Here is a 24,627-nt window from a genome sequence, read left to right as displayed (position 1 = left end):
GCATACCCAGCCCACTCGGGTTGAAAATTGCAAAAAACACAGTTGATGGACAGAATGTAGAACAATGTCATACATTCACCCCAGTACAAGGATCTGGGCCTAAATCCATCGTTTTTTGCACTCCACACCACCCTGGGTCAGACACTGGCTATATGCAAATCAGCTCTGACCCTGTGCCTCATGGGAACAGTCCAGTCCGAACTACCAAGCCATGTCTTTCCCAGACCGGAATCAAGAATCCAAGGACCAGTTTCTGGCTATCAGCCTTCATCAGCCTGGATAGCTTGACTCCAGTGGTGTGGAGAGCCTGGGACTCACGTCTGAGCATACCCAGCCCACTCGGGGTGAAAATTGCAGAAAACACAGTTGATGGAAAGAATGTAGAACAATGTCATACATTCACCCCAGTACAAGGATCTGGGCCTAAATCCATCGTTTTTTTGCACTCCACACCACCCTGGGTCAGACACTGGCTATATGCAAATCAGCTCTGACCCTGTGCCTCATGGGAACAGTCCAGTCCGAACTACCAAGCCATGTCTTTCCCAGACCGGAATCAAGCATCCAAGGACCGGTTTCTGGCTATCAGCCTTCATCAGCCTGGATAGCTTGACTCCAGTGGTGTGGAGAGCCTGGGACTCACGTCTGAGCATACCCAGCCCACTCGGGGTGAAAATTGCAAAAAACACAGTTGATGGACAGAATGTAGAACAATGTCATACATTCACCCCAGTACAAGGATCTGGGCCTAAATCCATCGTTTTCTTGCACTCCACACCACCCTGGGTCAGACACTGGCTATATGCAAATCAGATCCGACCCTGTGCCTCATGGGAACAGTCCAGTCCGAACTACCAAGCCATGTCTTTCCCAGACAGGAATCAAGCATCCAAGGACCGGTTTCTGGCTATCAGCCTTCATCAGCCTGGATAGCTTGACTCCAGTGGTGTGGAGAGCCTGGGACTCACGTCTGAGCATACCCAGCCCACTCGGGGTGAAATTTGCAAAAAACACAGTTGATGGACAGAATGTGGAACAATGTCATACATTCACCCCAGTACAAGGATCTGGGCCTAAATCCATCGTTTTTTTGCACTCCACACCACCCTGGGTCAGACACTGGCTATATGCAAATCAGCTCTGACCCTGTGCCTCATGGGAACAGTCCAGTCCGAACTACCAAGCCATGTCTTTCCCAGACCAGAATCAAGCATCCAAGGACCGGTTTCTGGCTATCAGCCTTCATCAGCATGAATAGCTTGACTCCAGTGGTGTGGAGAGCCTGGGACTCACGTCTGAGCATACCCAGCCCACTCGGGGTGAAAATTGCAAAAAACACAGTTGATGGACAGAATGTAGAACAATGTCATACATTCACCCCAGTACAAGGATCTGGGCCTAAATCCATCGTTTTTTTGCACTCCACACCACCCTGGGTCAGACACTGGCTATATGCAAATCAGCTCTGACCCTGTGCCTCATGGGAACAGTCCAGTCCGAACTACCAAGCCATGTCTTTCCCAGACCGTAATCAAGCATCCAAGGACCGGTTTCTGGCTATCAGCCTTCATCATCCTGGATAGCTTGACTCCAGTGGTGTGGAGAGCCTGGGACTCACGTCTGAGCATACCCAGCCCACTCGGGGTGAAAATTGCAAAAAACACAGTTGATGGACAGAATGTAGAACAATGTCATTCATTCACCCCAGTACAAGGATCTGGGCCTAAATCCATCGGTTTTTTGCACTCCACACCACCCTGAGTCAGAGACTGGCTATATGCAAATCAGCTCTGACCCTGTGCCTCATGGGAACAGTCCAGTCCGAACTACCAAGCCATGTCTTTCCCAGACCGGAATCAAGCATCCAAGGACCGGTTTCTGGCTATCAGCCTTCATCAGCCTGGATAGCTTGACTCCAGTGGTGTGGAGAGCCTGGGACTCACGTCTGAGCATACCCAGCCCATTCGGGGTGAAAATTGCAAAAAACACAGTTGATGGACAGAATGTGAAACAATGTCATAGATTCACCCCAGTACAAGGATCTGGGCCTAAATCAATCTTTTTTTTGCACTCCACACCACCCTGGGTCAGACACTGGCTACATGCAAATCAGCTCTGACCCTGTGCCTCATGGGAACAGTCCAGTCCGAACTACCAAGCCATGTCTTTACCAGACCGGAATCAAGCATCCAAGGACCGGTTTCTGGCTATCAGCCTTCATCAGCCTGGATAGCTTGACTCCAGTGGTGTGGAGAGCCTGGGACTCACGTCTGAGCATACCCAGCCCACTCGGGTTGAAAATTGCAAAAAACACAGTTGATGGACAGAATGTAGAACAATGTCATACATTCACCCCAGTACAAGGATCTGGGCCTAAATCCATCGTTTTTTTGCACTCCACACCACCCTGGGTCAGACACTGGCTATATGCAAATCAGCTCTGACCCTGTGCCTTATGGGAACAGTCCAGTCCGAACTACCAAGCCATGTCTTTCCCAGACCGGAATCAAGAATCCAAGGACCAGTTTCTGGCTATCAGCCTTCATCAGCCTGGATAGCTTGACTCCAGTGGTGTGGAGAGCCTGGGACTCACGTCTGAGCATACCCAGCCCACTCGGGGTGAAAATTGCAAAAAACACAGTTGATGGACAGAATGTAGAACAATGTCATTCATTCACCCCAGTACAAGGATCTCGGCCTAAATCCATCGGTTTTTTGCACTCCACACCACCCTGAGTCAGAGACTGGCTATATGCAAATCAGCTCTGACCCTGTGCCTCATGGGAACAGTCCAGTCCGAACTACCAAGCCATGTCTTTCCCAGACCGGAATCAAGCATCCAAGGACCGGTTTCTGGCTATCAGCCTTCATCAGCCTGGATAGCTTGACTCCAGTGGTGTGGAGAGCTTGGGACTCACGTCTGAGCATACCCAGCCCACTCGGGTTGAAAATTGCAAAAAACACAGTTGATGGGCAGAATGTCGAACAATGTCATACATTCACCCCAGTACAAGGATCTGGGCCTAAATCCATTGTTTTTTTGCACTCCACACCACCCTGGGTCAGACACTGGCTATATGCAAATCAGCTCTGACCCTGTGCCTCATGGGAACAGTCCAGTCCGAACTACCAAGCCATGTCTTTACCAGACCGGAATCAAGCATCCAAGGACCGGTTTCTGGCTATCAGCCTTCATCAGCCTGGATAGCTTGACTCCAGTGGTGTGGAGAGCCTGGGACTCACGTCTGAGCATACCCAGCCCACTCGGGTTGAAAATTGCAAAAAACACAGTTGATGGACAGAATGTAGAACAATGTCATACATTCACCCCAGTACAAGGATCTGGGCCTAAATCCATCGTTTTTTTGCACTCCACACCACCCTGGGTCAGACACTGGCTATATGCAAATCAGCTCTGACCCTGTGCCTTATGGGAACAGTCCAGTCCGAACTACCAAGCCATGTCTTTCCCAGACCGGAATCAAGAATCCAAGGACCAGTTTCTGGCTATCAGCCTTCATCAGCCTGGATAGCTTGACTCCAGTGGTGTGGAGAGCCTGGGACTCACGTCTGAGCATACCCAGCCCACTCGGGGTGAAAATTGCAAAAAACACAGTTGATGGACAGAATGTAGAACAATGTCATTCATTCACCCCAGTACAAGGATCTGGGCCTAAATCCATCGGTTTTTTGCACTCCACACCACCCTGAGTCAGAGACTGGCTATATGCAAATCAGCTCTGACCCTGTGCCTCATGGGAACAGTCCAGTCCGAACTACCAAGCCATGTCTTTCCCAGACCGGAATCAAGCATCCAAGGACCGGTTTCTGGCTATCAGCCTTCATCAGCCTGGATAGCTTGACTCCAGTGGTGTGGAGAGCTTGGGACTCACGTCTGAGCATACCCAGCCCACTCGGGTTGAAAATTGCAAAAAACACAGTTGATGGGCAGAATGTCGAACAATGTCATACATTCACCCCAGTACAAGGATCTGGGCCTAAATCCATTGTTTTTTTGCACTCCACACCACCCTGGGTCAGACACTGGCTATATGCAAATCAGCTCTGACCCTGTGCCTCATGGGAACAGTCCAGTCCGAAGTACCAAGCCATGTCTTTCCCAGACCGGAATCAAGAATCCAAGGACCAGTTTCTGGCTATCAGCCTTCATCAGCCTGGATAGCTTGACTCCAGTGGTGTGGAGAGCCTGGGACTCACGTCTGAGCATACCCAGCCCACTCGGGGTGAAAATTGCAAAAAACACAGTTGATGGACAGAATGTAGAACAATGTCATACATTCACCCCAGTACAAGGATCTGGGCCTAAATCCATCGTTTTTTTGCACTCCACACCACCCTGGGTCAGACACTGGCTATATGCAAATCAGCTCTGACCCTGTGCCTCATGGGAACAGTCCAGTCCGAACTACCAAGCCATGTCTTTCCCAGACCGGAATCAAGCATCCAAGGACCGGTTTCTGGCTATCAGCCTTCATCAGCCTGGATAGCTTGACTCCAGTGGTGTGGAGAGCCTGGGACTCACGTCTGAGCATACCCAGCCCACTCGGGGTGAAAATTGCAAAAAACACAGTTGATGGACAGAATGTAGAACAATGTCATACATTCACCCCAGTACAAGGATCTGGGCCTAAATCCATCGTTTTTTTGCACTCCACACCACCCTGGGTCAGACACTGGCTATATGCAAATCAGCTCCGACCCTGTGCCTCATGGGAACAGTCCAGTCCGAACTACCAAGCCATGTCTTTCCCAGACCGGAATCAAGCATCCAAGGACCGGTTTCTGGCTATCAGCCTTCATCAGCCTGGATAGCTTGACTCCAGTGGTGTGGAGAGCCTGGGACTCACGTCTGAGCATACCCAGCCCACTCGGGTTGAAAATTGCAAAAAACACAGTTGATGGACAGAATGTAGAACAATGTCATACATTCACCCCAGTACAAGGATCTGGGCCTAAATCCATCGTTTTTTGCACTCCACACCACCCTGGGTCAGACACTGGCTATATGCAAATCAGCTCTGACCCTGTGCCTCATGGGAACAGTCCAGTCCGAACTACCAAGCCATGTCTTTCCCAGACCGGAATCAAGAATCCAAGGACCAGTTTCTGGCTATCAGCCTTCATCAGCCTGGATAGCTTGACTCCAGTGGTGTGGAGAGCCTGGGACTCACGTCTGAGCATACCCAGCCCACTCGGGGTGAAAATTGCAGAAAACACAGTTGATGGAAAGAATGTAGAACAATGTCATACATTCACCCCAGTACAAGGATCTGGGCCTAAATCCATCGTTTTTTTGCACTCCACACCACCCTGGGTCAGACACTGGCTGTATGCAAATCAGCTCTGACCCTGTGCCTCATGGGAACAGTCCAGTCCGAACTACCAAGCCATGTCTTTCCCAGACCGGAATCAAGCATCCAAGGACCGGTTTCTGGCTATCAGCCTTCATCAGCCTGGATAGCTTGACTCCAGTGGTGTGGAGAGCCTGGGACTCACGTCTGAGCATACCCAGCCCACTCGGGGTGAAAATTGCAAAAAACACAGTTGATGGACAGAATGTAGAACAATGTCATTCATTCACCCCAGTACAAGGATCTGGGCCTAAATCCATCGGTTTTTTGCACTCCACACCACCCTGAGTCAGAGACTGGCTATATGCAAATCAGCTCTGACCCTGTGCCTCATGGGAACAGTCCAGTCCGAACTACCAAGCCATGTCTTTCCCAGACCGGAATCAAGCATCCAAGGACCGGTTTCTGGCTATCAGCCTTCATCAGCCTGGATAGCTTGACTCCAGTGGTGTGGAGAGCTTGGGACTCACGTCTGAGCATACCCAGCCCACTCGGGTTGAAAATTGCAAAAAACACAGTTGATGGGCAGAATGTCGAACAATGTCATACATTCACCCCAGTACAAGGATCTGGGCCTAAATCCATTGTTTTTTTGCACTCCACACCACCCTGGGTCAGACACTGGCTATATGCAAATCAGCTCTGACCCTGTGCCTCATGGGAACAGTCCAGTCCGAAGTACCAAGCCATGTCTTTCCCAGACCGGAATCAAGAATCCAAGGACCAGTTTCTGGCTATCAGCCTTCATCAGCCTGGATAGCTTGACTCCAGTGGTGTGGAGAGCCTGGGACTCACGTCTGAGCATACCCAGCCCACTCGGGGTGAAAATTGCAAAAAACACAGTTGATGGACAGAATGTAGAACAATGTCATACATTCACCCCAGTACAAGGATCTGGGCCTAAATCCATCGTTTTTTTGCACTCCACACCACCCTGGGTCAGACACTGGCTATATGCAAATCAGCTCTGACCCTGTGCCTCATGGGAACAGTCCAGTCCGAACTACCAAGCCATGTCTTTCCCAGACCGGAATCAAGCATCCAAGGACCGGTTTCTGGCTATCAGCCTTCATCAGCCTGGATAGCTTGACTCCAGTGGTGTGGAGAGCCTGGGACTCACGTCTGAGCATACCCAGCCCACTCGGGGTGAAAATTGCAAAAAACACAGTTGATGGACAGAATGTAGAACAATGTCATACATTCACCCCAGTACAAGGATCTGGGCCTAAATCCATCGTTTTTTTGCACTCCACACCACCCTGGGTCAGACACTGGCTATATGCAAATCAGCTCCGACCCTGTGCCTCATGGGAACAGTCCAGTCCGAACTACCAAGCCATGTCTTTCCCAGACCGGAATCAAGCATCCAAGGACCGGTTTCTGGCTATCAGCCTTCATCAGCCTGGATAGCTTGACTCCAGTGGTGTGGAGAGCCTGGGACTCACGTCTGAGCATACCCAGCCCACTCGGGGTGAAAATTGTAAAAAACACAGTTGATGGACAGAATGTGGAATAATGTCATACATTCACCCCAGTACAAGGATCTGGGCCTAAATCCATCGTTTTTTTGCACTCCACACCACCCTGGGTCAGACACTGGCTATATGCAAATCAGCTCTGACCCTGTGCCTCATGGGAACAGTCCAGTCCGAACTACCAAGCCATGTCTTTACCAGACCGGAATCAAGCATCCAAGGACCGGTTTCTGGCTATCAGCCTTCATCAGCCTGGATAGCTTGACTCCAGTGGTGTGGAGAGCCTGGGACTCACGTCTGAGCATACCCAGCCCACTCGGGTTGAAAATTGCAAAAAACACAGTTGATGGACAGAATGTAGAACAATGTCATACATTCACCCCAGTACAAGGATCTGGGCCTAAATCCATCGTTTTTTTGCACTCCACACCACCCTGGGTCAGACACTGGCTATATGCAAATCAGCTCTGACCCTGTGCCTCATGGGAACAGTCCAGTCCGAACTACCAAGCCATGTCTTTCCCAGACCGGAATCAAGAATCCAAGGACCAGTTTCTGGCTATCAGCCTTCATCAGCCTGGATAGCTTGACTCCAGTGGTGTGGAGAGCCTGGGACTCACGTCTGAGCATACCCAGCCCACTCGGGGTGAAAATTGCAGAAAACACAGTTGATGGAAAGAATGTAGAACAATGTCATACATTCACCCCAGTACAAGGATCTGGGCCTAAATCCATCGTTTTTTTGCACTCCACACCACCCTGGGTCAGACACTGGCTATATGCAAATCAGCTCTGACCCTGTGCCTCATGGGAACAGCCCAGTCCGAACTACCAAGCCATGTCTTTCCCAGACCGGAATCAAGCATCCAAGGACCGGTTTCTGGCTATCAGCCTTCATCAGCCTGGATAGCTTGACTCCAGTGGTGTGGAGAGCCTGGGACTCACGTCTGAGCATACCCAGCCCACTCGGGGTGAAAATTGCAAAAAACACAGTTGATGGACAGAATGTAGAACAATGTCATACATTCACCCCAGTACAAGGATCTGGGCCTAAATCCATCGTTTTCTTGCACTCCACACCACCCTGGGTCAGACACTGGCTATATGCAAATCAGATCCGACCCTGTGCCTCATGGGAACAGTCCAGTCCGAACTACCAAGCCATGTCTTTCCCAGACCGGAATCAAGCATCCAAGGACCGGTTTCTGGCTATCAGCCTTCATCAGCCTGGATAGCTTGACTCCAGTGGTGTGGAGAGCCTGGGACTCACGTCTGAGCATACCCAGCCCACTCGGGGTGAAAATTGCAAAAAACACAGTTGATGGACAGAATGTGGAACAATGTCATACATTCACCCCAGTACAAGGATCTGGGCCTAAATCCATCGTTTTTTTGCACTCCACACCACCCTGGGTCAGACACTGGCTATATGCAAATCAGCTCTGACCCTGTGCCTCATGGGAACAGTCCAGTCCGAACTACCAAGCCATGTCTTTCCCAGACCGGAATCAAGCATCCAAGGACCGGTTTCTGGCTATCAGCCTTCATCAGCATGAATAGCTTGACTCCAGTGGTGTGGAGAGCCTGGGACTCACGTATGAGCATACCCAGCCCACTCGGGGTGAAAATTGCAAAAAACACAGTTGATGGACAGAATGTAGAACAATGTCATACATTCACCCCAGTACAAGGATCTGGGCCTAAATCCATTGTTTTTTTGCACTCCACACCACCCTGGGTCAGACACTGGCTATATGCAAATCAGCTCTGACCCTGTGCCTCATGGGAACAGTCCAGTCCGAACTACCAAGCCATGTCTTTCCCAGACCGTAATCAAGCATCCAAGGACCGGTTTCAGGCTATCAGCCTTCATCAGCCTGGATAGCTTGACTCCAGTGGTGTGGAGAGCCTGGGACTCACGTCTGAGCATACCCAGCCCACTCGGGGTGAAAATTGCAAAAAACACAGTTGATGGACAGAATGTAGAACAATGTCATTCATTCACCCCAGTACAAGGATCTGGGCCTAAATCCATCGTTTTTTTGCACTCCACACCACCCTGAGTCAGAGACTGGCTATATGCAAATCAGCTCTGACCCTGTGCCTCATGGGAACAGTCCAGTCCGAACTACCAAGCCATGTCTTTCCCAGACCGGAATCAAGCATCCAAGGACCGGTTTCTGGCTATCAGCCTTCATCAGCCTGGATAGCTTGACTCCAGTGGTGTGGAGAGCCTGGGACTCACGTCTGAGCATACCCAGCCCATTCGGGGTGAAAATTGCAAAAAACACAGTTGATGGGCAGAATGTAGAACAATGTCATACATTCACCCCAGTACAAGGATCTGGGCCTAAATCTATCGTTTTTTTGCACTCCACACCACCCTGGGTCAGACACTGGTTATATGCAAATCAGCTCTGACCCTGTGCCTCATGGGAACAGTCCAGTCCGAACTACCAAGCCATGTCTTTCCCAGACCGGAATCAAGCATCCAAGGACCGGTTTCTGGCTATCAGCCTTCATCAGCCTGGATAGCTTGACTCCAGTGGTGTGGAGAGCCTGGGACTCACGTCTGAGCATACCCAGCCCACTCGGGGTGAAAATTGCAAAAAACACAGTTGATGGACAGAATGTAGAACAATGTCATACATTCACCCCAGTACAAGGATCTGGGCCTAAATCCATCGTTTTTTTGCACTCCACACCACCCTGGGTCAGACACTGGCTATATGCAAATCAGCTCCGACCCTGTGCCTCATGGGAACAGTCCAGTCCGAACTACCAAGCCATGTCTTTCCCAGACCGGAATCAAGCATCCAAGGACCGGTTTCTGGCTATCAGCCTTCATCAGCCTGGATAGCTTGACTCCAGTGGTGTGGAGAGCCTGGGACTCACGTCTGAGCATACCCAGCCCACTCGGGGTGAAAATTGCAAAAAACACAGTTGATGGACAGAATGTGAAACAATGTCATACATTCACCCCAGTACAAGCATCTGGGCCTAAATCCATCGTTTTTTTGCACTCCACACCACCCTGGGTCAGACACTGGCTATATGCAAATCAGCTCTGACCCTGTGCCTCATGGGAACAGTCCAGTCCGAACTACCAAGCCATGTCTTTACCAGACCGGAATCAAGCATCCAAGGACCGGTTTCTGGCTATCAGCCTTCATCAGCCTGGATAGCTTGACTCCAGTGGTGTGGAGAGCCTGGGACTCACGTCTGAGCATACCCAGCCCACTCGGGTTGAAAATTGCAAAAAACACAGTTGATGGACAGAATGTAGAACAATGTCATACATTCACCCCAGTACAAGGATCTGGGCCTAAATCCATCGTTTTTTTGCACTCCACACCACCCTGGGTCAGACACTGGCTATATGCAAATCAGCTCTGACCCTGTGCTTAATGGGAACAGTCCAGTCCGAACTACCAAGCCATGTCTTTCCCAGACCGGAATCAAGAATCCAAGGACCAGTTTCTGGCTATCAGCCTTCATCAGCCTGGATAGCTTGACTCCAGTGGTGTGGAGAGCCTGGGACTCACGTCTGAGCATACCCAGCCCACTCGGGGTGAAAATTGCAAAAAACACAGTTGATGGACAGAATGTAGAACAATGTCATACATTCACCCCAGTACAAGGATCTGGGCCTAAATCCATCGGTTTTTTGCACTCCACACCACCCTGAGTCAGAGACTGGCTATATGCAAATCAGCTCTGACTCTGTGCCTCATGGGAACAGTCCAGTCCGGACTACCAAGCCATGTCTTTCCCAGACCGGAATCAAGCATCCAAGGACCGGTTTCTGTCTATCAGCCTTCATCAGCCTGGATAGCTTGACTCCAGTGGTGTGGAGAGCCTGGGACTCACGTCTGAGCATACCCAGCCCACTCGGGGTGAAAATTGCAAAAAACACAGTTGATGGGCAGAATGTAGAACAATGTCATACATTCACCCCAGTACAAGGATCTGGGCCTAAATCCATCGTTTTTTTGCACTCCACACCACCCTTGGTCAGACACTGGCTATATGCAAATCAGCTCTGACCCTGTGCCTCATGGGAACAGTCCAGTCCGAACTACCAAGCCATGTCTTTCCCAGACCGGAATCAAGCATCCAAGGACCGGTTTCTGGCTATCAGCCTTCATCAGCCTGGATAGCTTGACTCCAGTGGTGTGGAGAGCCTGGGACTCACGTCTGAGCATACCCAGCCCACTCGGGGTGAAAATTGCAAAAAACACAGTTGATGGACAGAATGTAGAACAATGTCATACATTCACCCCAGTACAAGGATCTGGGCCTAAATCCATCGTTTTTTTGCACTCCACACCACCCTGGGTCAGACACTGGCTATATGCAAATCAGCTCCGACCCTGTGCCTCATGGGAACAGTCCAGTCCGAACTATCAAGCCATGTCTTTCCCAGACCGGAATCAAGCCTCCAAGGACCGGTTTCTGGCTATCAGCCTTCATCAGCCTGGATAGCTTGACTCCAGTGGTGTGGAGAGCCTGGGACTCACGTCTGAGCATACCCAGCCCACTCGGGGTGAAAATTGCAAAAAACACAGTTGATGGACAGAATGTGGAACAATGTCATACATTCACCCCAGTACAAGGATCTGGGCCTAAATCCATCGTTTTTTTGCACTCCACACCACCCTGGGTCAGACACTGGCTATATGCAAATCAGCTCTGACCCTGTGCCTCATGGGAACAGTCCAGTCCGAACTACCAAGCCATGTCTTTACCAGACCGGAATCAAGCATCCAAGGACCGGTTTCTGGCTATCAGCCTTCATCAGCCTGGATAGCTTGACTCCAGTGGTGTGGAGAGCCTGGGACTCACGTCTGAGCATACCCAGCCCACTCGGGTTGAAAATTGCAAAAAACACAGTTGATGGACAGAATGTAGAACAATGTCATACATTCACCCCAGTACAAGGATCTGGGCCTAAATCCATCGTTTTTTTGCACTCCACACCACCCTGGGTCAGACACTGGCTATATGCAAATCAGCTCTGACCCTGTGCCTCATGGGAACAGTCCAGTCCGAACTACCAAGCCATGTCTTTCCCAGACCGGAATCAAGAATCCAAGGACCAGTTTCTGGCTATCAGCCTTCATCAGCCTGGATAGCTTGACTCCAGTGGTGTGGAGAGCCTGGGACTCACGTCTGAGCATACCCAGCCCACTCGGGGTGAAAATTGCAGAAAACACAGTTGATGGAAAGAATGTAGAACAATGTCATACATTCACCCCAGTACAAGGATCTGGGCCTAAATCCATCGTTTTTTTGCACTCCACACCACCCTGGGTCAGACACTGGCTATATGCAAATCAGCTCTGACCCTGTGCCTCATGGGAACAGTCCAGTCCGAACTACCAAGCCATGTCTTTCCCAGACCGGAATCAAGCATCCAAGGACCGGTTTCTGGCTATCAGCCTTCATCAGCCTGGATAGCTTGACTCCAGTGGTGTGGAGAGCCTGGGACTCACGTCTGAGCATACCCAGCCCACTCGGGGTGAAAATTGCAAAAAACACAGTTGATGGACAGAATGTAGAACAATGTCATACATTCACCCCAGTACAAGGATCTGGGCCTAAATCCATCGTTTTTTTGCACTCCACACCACCCTGGGTCAGACACTGGCTATATGCAAATCAGCTCCGACCCTGTGCCTCATGGGAACAGTCCAGTCCGAACTACCAAGCCATGTCTTTCCCAGACCGGAATCAAGCATCCAAGGACCGGTTTCTGGCTATCAGCCTTCATCAGCCTGGATAGCTTGACTCCAGTGGTGTGGAGAGCCTGGGACTCACGTCTGAGCATACCCAGCCCACTCGGGGTGAAAATTGCAAAAAACACAGTTGATGGACAGAATGTGAAACAATGTCATACATTCACCCCAGTACAAGCATCTGGGCCTAAATCCATCGTTTTTTTGCACTCCACACCACCCTGGGTCAGACACTGGCTATATGCAAATCAGCTCTGACCCTGTGCCTCATGGGAACAGTCCAGTCCGAACTACCAAGCCATGTCTTTACCAGACCGGAATCAAGCATCCAAGGACCGGTTTCTGGCTATCAGCCTTCATCAGCCTGGATAGCTTGACTCCAGTGGTGTGGAGAGCCTGGGACTCACGTCTGAGCATACCCAGCCCACTCGGGTTGAAAATTGCAAAAAACACAGTTGATGGACAGAATGTAGAACAATGTCATACATTCACCCCAGTACAAGGATCTGGGCCTAAATCCATCGTTTTTTTGCACTCCACACCACCCTGGGTCAGACACTGGCTATATGCAAATCAGCTCTGACCCTGTGCTTAATGGGAACAGTCCAGTCCGAACTACCAAGCCATGTCTTTCCCAGACCGGAATCAAGAATCCAAGGACCAGTTTCTGGCTATCAGCCTTCATCAGCCTGGATAGCTTGACTCCAGTGGTGTGGAGAGCCTGGGACTCACGTCTGAGCATACCCAGCCCACTCGGGGTGAAAATTGCAAAAAACACAGTTGATGGACAGAATGTAGAACAATGTCATACATTCACCCCAGTACAAGGATCTGGGCCTAAATCCATCGGTTTTTTGCACTCCACACCACCCTGAGTCAGAGACTGGCTATATGCAAATCAGCTCTGACTCTGTGCCTCATGGGAACAGTCCAGTCCGGACTACCAAGCCATGTCTTTCCCAGACCGGAATCAAGCATCCAAGGACCGGTTTCTGTCTATCAGCCTTCATCAGCCTGGATAGCTTGACTCCAGTGGTGTGGAGAGCCTGGGACTCACGTCTGAGCATACCCAGCCCACTCGGGGTGAAAATTGCAAAAAACACAGTTGATGGGCAGAATGTAGAACAATGTCATACATTCACCCCAGTACAAGGATCTGGGCCTAAATCCATCGTTTTTTTGCACTCCACACCACCCTGGGTCAGACACTGGCTATATGCAAATCAGCTCTGACCCTGTGCCTCATGGGAACAGTCCAGTCCGAACTACCAAGCCATGTCTTTCCCAGACCGGAATCAAGCATCCAAGGACCGGTTTCTGGCTATCAGCCTTCATCAGCCTGGATAGCTTGACTCCAGTGGTGTGGAGAGCCTGGGACTCACGTCTGAGCATACCCAGCCCACTCGGGGTGAAAATTGCAAAAAACACAGTTGATGGACAGAATGTAGAACAATGTCATACATTCACCCCAGTACAAGGATCTGGGCCTAAATCCATCGTTTTTTTGCACTCCACACCACCCTGGGTCAGACACTGGCTATATGCAAATCAGCTCCGACCCTGTGCCTCATGGGAACAGTCCAGTCCGAACTACCAAGCCATGTCTTTCCCAGACCGGAATCAAGCCTCCAAGGACCGGTTTCTGGCTATCAGCCTTCATCAGCCTGGATAGCTTGACTCCAGTGGTGTGGAGAGCCTGGGACTCACGTCTGAGCATACCCAGCCCACTCGGGGTGAAAATTGCAAAAAACACAGTTGATGGACAGAATGTGGAACAATGTCATACATTCACCCCAGTACAAGGATCTGGGCCTAAATCCATCGTTTTTTTGCACTCCACACCACCCTGGGTCAGACACTGGCTATATGCAAATCAGCTCTGACCCTGTGCCTCATGGGAACAGTCCAGTCCGAACTACCAAGCCATGTCTTTACCAGACCGGAATCAAGCATCCAAGGACCGGTTTCTGGCTATCAGCCTTCATCAGCCTGGATAGCTTGACTCCAGTGGTGTGGAGAGCCTGGGACTCACGTCTGAGCATACCCAGCCCACTCGGGTTGAAAATTGCAAAAAACACAGTTGATGGACAGAATGTAGAACAATGTCATACATTCACCCCAGTACAAGGATCTGGGCCTAAATCCATCGTTTTTTTGCACTCCACACCACCCTGGGTCAGACACTGGCTATATGCAAATCAGCTCTGACCCTGTGCCTCATGGGAACAGTCCAGTCCGAACTACCAAGCCATGTCTTTCCCAGACCGGAATCAAGAATCCAAGGACCAGTTTCTGGCTATCAGCCTTCATCAGCCTGGATAGCTTGACTCCAGTGGTGTGGAGAGCCTGGGACTCACGTCTGAGCATACCCAGCCCACTCGGGGTGAAAATTGCAGAAAACACAGTTGATGGAAAGAATGTAGAACAATGTCATACATTCACCCCAGTACAAGGATCTGGGCCTAAATCCATCGTTTTTTTGCACTCCACACCACCCTGGGTCAGACACTGGCTATATGCAAATCAGCTCTGACCCTGTGCCTCATGGGAACAGTCCAGTCCGAACTACCAAGCCATGTCTTTCCCAGACCGGAATCAAGCATCCAAGGACCGGTTTCTGGCTATCAGCCTTCATCAGCCTGCATAGCTTGACTCCAGTGGTGTGGAGAGCCTGGGACTCACGTCTGAGCATACCCAGCCCACTCGGGGTGAAAATTGCAAAAAACACAGTTGATGGACAGAATGTAGAACAATGTCATACATTCACCCCAGTACAAGGATCTGGGCCTAAATCCATCGTTTTCTTGCACTCCACACCACCCTGGGTCAGACACTGGCTATATGCAAATCAGATCCGACCCTGTGCCTCATGGGAACAGTCCAGTCCGAACTACCAAGCCATGTCTTTATCCGACCGGAATCAAGCATCCAAGGACCGGTTTCTGGCTATCAGCCTTCAACAGCCTGGATAGCTTGACTCCAGTGGTGTGGAGAGCCTGGGACTCACGTCTGAGCATACCCAGCCCACTCGGGGTGAAAATTGCAAAAAACACAGTTGATGGACAGAATGTGGAACAATGTCATACATTCACCCCAGTACAAGGATCTGGGCCTAAATCCATCGTTTTCTTGCACTCCACACCACCCTGGGTCAGACACTGGCTATATGCAAATCAGCTCTGACCCTGTGCCTCATGGGAACAGTCCAGTCCGAACTACCAAGCCATGTCTTTCCCAGACCGGAATCAAGCATCCAAGGACCGGTTTCTGGCTATCAGCCTTCATCAGCCTGAATAGCTTGACTCCAGTGGTGTGGAGAGCCTGGGACTCACGTCTGAGCATACCCAGCCCACTCGGGGTGAAAATTGCAAAAAACACAGTTGATGGACAGAATGTAGAACAATGTCATACATTCACCCCAGTACAAGGATCTGGGCCTAAATCCATCGTTTTTTTGCACTCCACACCACCCTGGGTCAGACACTGGCTATATGCAAATCAGCTCTGACCCTGTGCCTCATGGGAACAGTCCAGTCCGAACTACCAAACCATGTCTTTCCCAGACCGGAATCAAGAATCCAAGGACCGCTTTCTGGCTATCAGCCTTCATCAGCCTGGATAGCTTGACTCCAGTGGTGTGGAGAGCCTGGGACTCACGTCTGAGCATACCCAGCCCACTCGGGGTGAAAATTGCAAAAAACACAGTTGATGGACAGAATGTAGAACAATGTCATACATTCACCCCAGTACAAGGATCTGGGCCTAAATCCATCATTTTTTTGCACTCCACACCACCCTGGGTCAGACACTATCTATATGCAAATCAGCTCTGACCCTGTGCCTCATGGGAACAGTCCAGTCCGAACTACCAAGCCATGTTTTTCCCAGACCGGAATCAAGCATCTAAGGACCGGTTTCTGGCTCTCAGCCTTCATCAGCCTGGATAGCTTGACTCCAGTGGTGTGGAGAGCCTGGGACTCACGTCTGAGCATACCCAGCCCACTCGGGGTGAAAATTGCAAAAAACACAGTTGATGGACAGAATGTAGAACAATGTCATACATTCACCCCAGTACAAGGATCTGGGCCTAAATCCATTGTTTTTTTGCACTCCACACCACCCTGGGTCAGACACTGGCTATATGCATATCAGCTCCGACCCTGTGCCTCATGGGAACAGTCCAGTCCGAACTACCAAGCCATGTCTTTCCCAGACCGGAATCAAGCATCCAAGGACGGGTTTCTGGCTATCAGCCTTCATCAGCCTGGATAGCTTGACTCCAGTGGTGTGGAGAGCCTGGGACTCACGTCTGAGCATACCCAGCCCACTAGGGGTGAAAATAGCAAAAAACACAGTTGATGGACAGAATGTGGAACAATGTCATACATTTACCCCAGTACAAGGATCTGGGCCTAAATCCATCGTTTATTTGCACTCCACACCACCCTGGGTCAGACACTGGCTATATGCAAATCAGCTCTGACCCTGTGCCTCATGGGAACAGTCCAGTCCGAACTACCAAGCCATGTCTTTCCCAGACCGGAATCAAGCATCCAAGGACCGGTTTCTGGCTATGAGCCTTCATCAGCCTGGATAGCTTGACTCCAGTGGTGTGGAGAGCCTGGGACTCACGTCTGAGCATACCCAGCCCACTCGGGGTGAAAATTGCAAAAAACACAGTTGATGGACAGAATGTAGAACAATGTCATACATTCACCCCAGTACAAGGATCTGGGCCTAAATCCATTGTTTTTTGCACTCCACACCACCCTGGGTCAGACACTGGCTATATGCAAATCAGCTCTGACCCTGTGCCTCATGGGAACAGTCCAGTCCGAACTACCAAGCCATGTCTTTCCCAGACCGGAATCAAGAATCCAAGGACTGGTTTCTGGCTATCAGCCTTCATCAGCCTGGATAGCTTGACTCCAGTGGTGTGGAGAGCCTGGGACTCACGTCTGAGCATACCCAGCCCACTCGGGGTGAAAATTGCAAAAAACACAGTTGATGGACAGAATGTAGAACAATGTCATACATTCACCCCAGTACAAGGATCTGGGCCTAAATCCATCGTTTTTTTGCACTCCACACCACCCAGGGTCAGACACTGGCTATATGCAAATCAGCTCTGACCCTGTGCCTCATGTGAACAGTCCAGTCAGAACTACCAAGCCATGTCTTTCCCAGACCGGAATCAAGCATCCAAGGACCGGTTTCTGGCTATTAGCCTTCATCAGCCTGGATAGATTGACTCCAGTGGTGTGGAGAGCCTGGGACTCACGTCTGAGCATACCCAGCCCAGTTGGAGCAGTAACAACACAAGAGAGCGATGACTCCGTTGTTTTGTTTTTGGAAACTTTTCCCAGTTCCCGCTTCTTCTGATGTACATGAGCACTCTTTTTTCTCATGACTGAATCCATGTTCAACGTGTTCTGTGACTTCGTCATATATCTGTTTCTGCTCAAGGTTTAGTTGTTTCACCAAATCTTCTAAGTTAACTACATCATCTTGAGCTTGTTCCATGGCTCTTTCCACCTCATCCATGGCAGTGGCTGCTTCATTTTGGATAATTGGTCCTCCTAGTGGATCCTGACTCAATGAGGCAGAACTCTGACTGTCTTGAGAACTGTCTCTAGCAATCTCTACAGCAATTGTGGCTTCTTGTTCTATTTCTTCGTTCAACATTTGCAGATAATTTGGAAAATCAGGACATTCTATGGTATCCTTGGTTGCATTAAAAGAATCTTCGTAACAGAGAAAATCTCCAAGTAGTTCCTTTTCTGTACGCCATGGCTTAAAGAGTTGCAAAAGAGCTAAATAGTAAAATTCCCTTTTCTCTGGATTTTCGCAACTCAATTTTCGATGATTAATCAAATGGCCTTTTCTCTGCTTCACTAGACATCCTTCACACCCAATGATAGCATATATTCCATTATTGATATCTTCTCTGATGGTCCTAGTTTTGCAGAACTTCATACAAACAACTGTTCTCAAGATGACTACTTCTATTTGGATAGTATGTATCCAACATGTTTGTCTTCAAAATATCTGTACTGTTTGGTTCTTTTTCCGCCAAATACTCAATTTCTTGTACTGATTTCAAAACTCAGTTTCGTGTTGCAGCAAGACCTAGACTCTCCCAAATAATTGTTCTAGACTTGGCGTAGAGACTTGCTGATGATAACCGATCAGAACATTCATATGCTCCAATTTCTCGATGCGACAACATCTTCAAACTGAAACTGTATCATTTTTTACTTATACACTTTTCATGTGAAATGTCCTCCCACATTTCCTTCAGTTCTGTCTTTTCTTTTATTGTGATGTAAGAAGTCACATATCGAGCCACAGCAATAGAGTTGTCAGCAACGAACTAAATATCCATGTTAGCATTCCACATGGACAAAATCACTGGGTTGTAGTCGTTGATGTACTTGGACTCTTCGTTTCTTTTTAAATTGTATGTATTTTTTGGTGATTTCCTCGTCACAGTATGTCGCAGAGAAGACATCAAATTATTTACTCTTCCTTTAGAAATCACTGGTCGTGCCCACCCGAAACGACATTTTGTGTAGAACTTGTCCTTGTTTCTGAATTTTCGATGACAGTACTTTCCACAACGATGGGATTGAAAATGTAAAACTTGTTGCCTTAAACTGTTTTCTTCAGTAGTTTTCGGAACAACACATGTTGAATACTCTTCAATGAAACTCATCACTGTGTCATCCGAATCTGTTCCAAATTTGGGTGCATCTTTAATCCATAAGAACATATGTATGTGAGGAGCACCTCTCGCTTGATACTCCTTTCTCCAAAAGAAATCCAAAACCTCTCCAAGGGGAGGATTTTTTTTGTTGGTAATGAAAGACATCATAGCTTCAAATCTATGATTGAAATATCTGCATACATTCACTGGATCCAAAGAACACAGTTCTCCAGGTGTTTTAAATTCTAAATTTTGTATGTTTGCATTTGCCTCTCGTAGAAATTGAAGTAAGTCGTCCCATGCATACTCAGCACAGCTAAGAGTGAGGAACCATGTAGGAGTTCCTAAGTTTCTTAGCATACATTCCAATTCCCCATAACGACGGTACCAATACTTGTTTGTACCAGGCTGACATGCCATGAGATTGATTAAATGAGATTCCAAAATATTGTCTTGCAGATTGACTTTCTCCATAAAGTCCCTCGCCGAAACATTTTGCAGATGTGCTCCACTTTTCAGTATATGGTTTACTGCATAAGAAAGCCCAGACAAGTCACTTTCATACAGTAGATGAAACAAATATGGTATGCATTGACGAAACCTTGGATCTTCAGCATATAATCTTAAAGTCCGGTATTCAGATGCTGGAATTTGAAGTGGTCGATCGTTATATCGTCCACCTCGACCTGTTGGAAATAGCTGTGGAAAACAACGAGCTTCCAAACTTTCTTCCCATACACTAATGGGACTTCCTTTTGCTGCTTTCATTTGAAACAAGTCAATTGCATTCCCCATTACTTCTTTGGAATGCAAAGGAAGAACAAACAGTATAATGTTCATATATTTCTTCACTTCTAGACACATCAACTTTTTCAATTTGGCCGGCTGAACAATCACTGTCTTCTTCTGCAGCTGTTTCCTCTGCTCCAACACATACATCTTTGTAGTACTCATTGTTTTTGACCAAATACAACGTTGCCTTTTTGACTTTCCTAACATCCACTAAATCTTGCCAGATTTTCTTACTCTGTCGGAACCCCATTAACTAGAACCAGAGGTTCCTCTTCCACTTTCTCTACACCAATTGTATCAATATTTTTCTTGAAATCTAGAGGCAAATAAACAACTCTTCCTTTTAATCCTCTCTGTAAATCTGAAGGAGGCAATTTCCCTATCTTTGGCTCCATGCGAACAATAGCCTGAAAAGGATGGACACATTGAATCAAAATAGATTCAAATAGTATTTAAATCCATCAACTCAGGAGGAATGTCTACCAACTCAAGATTAATATGAACAGCTCTAGCAGGCATTCTGTTTTCATTTATTTTATTATAACAATATTTACAAATACGCTGATCAGAAGTCAAATCAAAAGAATTCTCCACCAACAAAAAAGTTGCAAAATTCTTCCATTCACTATTATTTTCCATTTCACTTTCTGCATATAAATCAACTAACCTAGTCTGAATCTTATAATGAGTCCGTCGACAACACACACAAGTAAAATTAGGCCTTTCACTTGATTTCACCTTAAACTTGGTAATTTCCTGGTCAAACTTTTCTGTATTTGAAATCTGTACATTGTCTTCCACATAACCTTCTATTACTGTGTCAATGTCTACACTGTCCTCTTTTTCACCAAAATAACAAATCTCAATTTCTTCACAAATCTTCTTCACATCTATTTCAGTTCCATGCAAAAGAGCACTGTTTAACTGTTTAAGCTTATGTGCTGGACTTTTTGCATAATACAACCTTCTCACTAATTTCCTCATTTTGTTATGATGCACTGCTAACATCCTAAAATGATGAAAAACACTCTGACATATTTTTCTAGAAAGACAAGCCAGTGAATGCCCTTGCAAACCTGTGTTTTCTCTCACTCTGCAAGGATCTAAGTCTTGCAACATCTTCATTTTCTGTTTTAGACTTTTCTTACTATATGTACGTAAGAAATTACGAAGCAAATCGATTGATTCCTGTCGCACACTACAAATACTACTACACTTCCAAGCATACACTGGACCCTTAGTACGTCTCCCTAAAACTTCATCAGTTAACACCTCTTCTACCTTTCTAGGCACAAGTTTTTTTTTTCAATCGGACAACCGTCTTTCACCTCATATGCTCGACCACTGGTGTCAACTGCATGCACCAAATCATTCTCCTGGAAGTAACTCTCCTCATTAAAAAATGGCTCACAACTTGAACTATGGATCCATTCTCCAGTCCGATTAATTACTCTTTTGCATCTACTCTTTGATTTGAAAACATCAATTGTCTTGTTAAGTGTCCTAATTCTATTGATTACTAAAATAAATATTTGTTTTTTCAGTTCAAAAGCCTGATCAACAATCTTCTCTACAGTTTTCTTTTTCTTATAAAAAGCAGCTCTCTGTTTACCTTTTTTAATATTTTTCAACATATTTAAAACCACCCTATTGCGAAACATTCGTTTACGAATGTCCCTAAATTGGTTTTGCCTTCTATTCCTATACATATTATTCTCTCCTGCTCCAGTAGTAACATTTTTGGGGGGCCTCTCCTTCCTTTTCACATTTGCTCTCTCCTTCTGTATATTCCCATCCTCATCAACATTTTTTTTTGATCTACATATGTTCCGAAAGAAAGACTTAGTTGTCTTACCAGGAGCTTTTTTCATGTTTTTTGAAGTATTTGCTGTAGACAAGTGCTTTAATTCTGTTGCTGTTTTTGATTTTTTCCGCTTGGCATCTTTTCTTCTCCTCTGCCTTGAGTGCATATTTCCTTACAGTTGATATCTTGATTTCAATCTGTATTAAAGAAAAAAATAACACATTTTAGATCACTATTACCAAACAACAAAGCAATGACAATAAGCAAACGATATAAACACTAGTTTACAACATATCTAAGTTTATATCACAGCAACTATGTAACTAGGATTAAGACAGAGAAAAAGAGCTAGAGGAACTAACACAAAAAGACAGAGAGAGTCAGACAAAGAAACAGGTAGAGGGAGTAAAACATTGAGAAGGAGTAAGACAGAAAAGTGTATAATATGTTGTAAGACAGAAAAAGGATGTAATAGGAAGAGGGAGTCAGGCAAAGAAAGGGACAAAGGGAGTAAGTCAGAAAAAGGATGTAACAGGGTGTAAGACAGAGAGAGGGTGTAAGAGGATGTAAGATAGAGAGAGGGTGTTAGAAGGGGAGAGTATGTAAAAGAGACTAAAACAGAGAGAAACTGTAAAAGGGAGAGAGAGAGTAAGTTTGAGAGAGGGTGTAAGAGGAAGTAAATCAGAGAGATGATGTAACAAGGAGTAAGTCAGACAGAGGGTGTAACAGGAAGAGAGGAAGAGAATAAAAAAGTCAGAAAGAGGGAGAGAGGGTGTAAAACAGACAAAAGGTGTAATAGGGAGTAAGTCTGGGAGAGAATGTTACAAAGAGAAAGGTTGTAAGACGGAGTAAATCAGGAAGAGGATGTAAGAGAAAGTATGACTTACAAATTGCTGTAAAAAGGAGAGAGAGGGAATAAATTAGAGACAGGGTGTAAGAGAAAGTAAGTCAAACACAGAGTATAAGAGAGTATAACACAGAGTCAGGATGTAAAAAGGAATAAGTCAGAGAGAGGGTGTTAGAAGGGGAAAGGTGGAAAAATAGAGTAAGTCAGGAAGAGAATATAATAGAGACTAATACATTGTTGATAATGCTTGGTAAAGAAATGTTGGTGCATAAAGGAATTGTATTTTCTAAATGAGTGAGGTTTCAGTAGTGTAATGAAATGCTTATACATATGACCTGTGCTCTGTTTTGTAAATGTTATTTAAAAAAAGATTTCGGGCACATGAATTGCTTTTACATTATTGACAAGGATTAGATAGTATCTGCATGATTAAAAAAATATATTAGCACATTTCACAATCATGTCACCTGTGTTTCCTCAGATTAGTAAACAGATTGTGCAGATGAGGTGAGGCCTGTCCAGGGGTGCAGAGGAGAAAAGTCCTGTGTCCAACAGTGCTGTGGACAGGACTTACCTCCTTGGCACCCCTGGACAAGCCTCACCTCATCTGCACAATATGCTTACAAATCGAATGCTTGTACATAGGACGAGCGCTCTGTTTCTTGAATGTTATTGGAAAAATGATTTTGGGGCAAATGAATAGCTTTTACATTTTTGAGAAGGAATAAATAGTGTCCACAAGATTAAATAGATATATTTGAACCTTTCACAATCATGTCACCTGTGTTTTCTCAGATTAGTAAGTACATTGTGCACATGAGGTGAGGCCTGTCCAGGGGTGCAGAGGAGGTAAGGCCTGTGTCGAAGAGTGCATTGGACAGGACTCATCTCCTCTGACCCTTGAACAAGCCTCACCTCCTCCGTGCACCCATGGCAGGCCTCAATGTATTGGGTATAATTAATGGTAACAGGATGCAGATAAGGTGAGGCCTAACCAGGAGTGCAGATGAGATGAGGCCTGTCCAGGGGAACAGAGGTGTTGAGGCCTGTGTCTAAGAGGGCAGTGGAATGGACTTCATGAAGCCTCTCCCCCACTGCACTCTTAGACACAAGCCTTACCTCCTTTGCACCCCTGGACAGGCTTCTCTCTTACTATACTCTTGAACACAGTCCTCACCTCCTCTGCACCCCTGGACAATCCTCACCTCATCTGCAACCCTGAACAAACCTCACCTCATCTGCACCCCTAGACAGGCCTCAGCTCATCTACACCCCTGGACACGCCTCACCTCATCTGCACCCTGTTACCATCAATTATACCCAATACATTCAGGCCTGTCCAGGGGGCACAGAGGAGATGAGTCTTGTCCAAGAGTCAGAGGACGTGAGTACTCTACACTGCACTCATGGACACAGGCCTCACCTCCTTTGCACCCCTGCACATGCCTCACCTCATCTGCACAATCTACTTCGTAATCTGAGGAAACACAGGTGACATGATTGTAAAAGGTTCAAATATATTTATTTAATCTTGCACACACTATTTATTCCTTCTCAAAAATGTAAAAGCCATTTATTTGCCCCAAAATCGTTTTTTAAATAACATTTCAGAAACAGAGCGCAGGTCCTATGTACAACCATTCAATTTCACTACTGAAACCTCACTATTTTACAAAATACAAATCCTCTATCTTGAAAATGTTCTTACCAAGCATTCCAACACCAAAGAAGCTCAATGTGCTTCCTGATCTGAGGTAACACAGGTGACATCATTGTGAAAGATTCAAATATATTTATTTAATCATACAGACACTATTTATTCCTTCTCAAAAATGTAAAAGCCATTCATTTGCCCCAAAATCATTTATTAAATAACATTTAATAAACAGGGCA

This window comes from Lissotriton helveticus, chromosome 9, assembly GCF_964261635.1.
Source record: "Lissotriton helveticus chromosome 9, aLisHel1.1, whole genome shotgun sequence".
Taxonomy (NCBI): domain Eukaryota; kingdom Metazoa; phylum Chordata; class Amphibia; order Caudata; family Salamandridae; genus Lissotriton; species Lissotriton helveticus.
Note: the sequence above shows the minus strand (reverse complement) of the source record.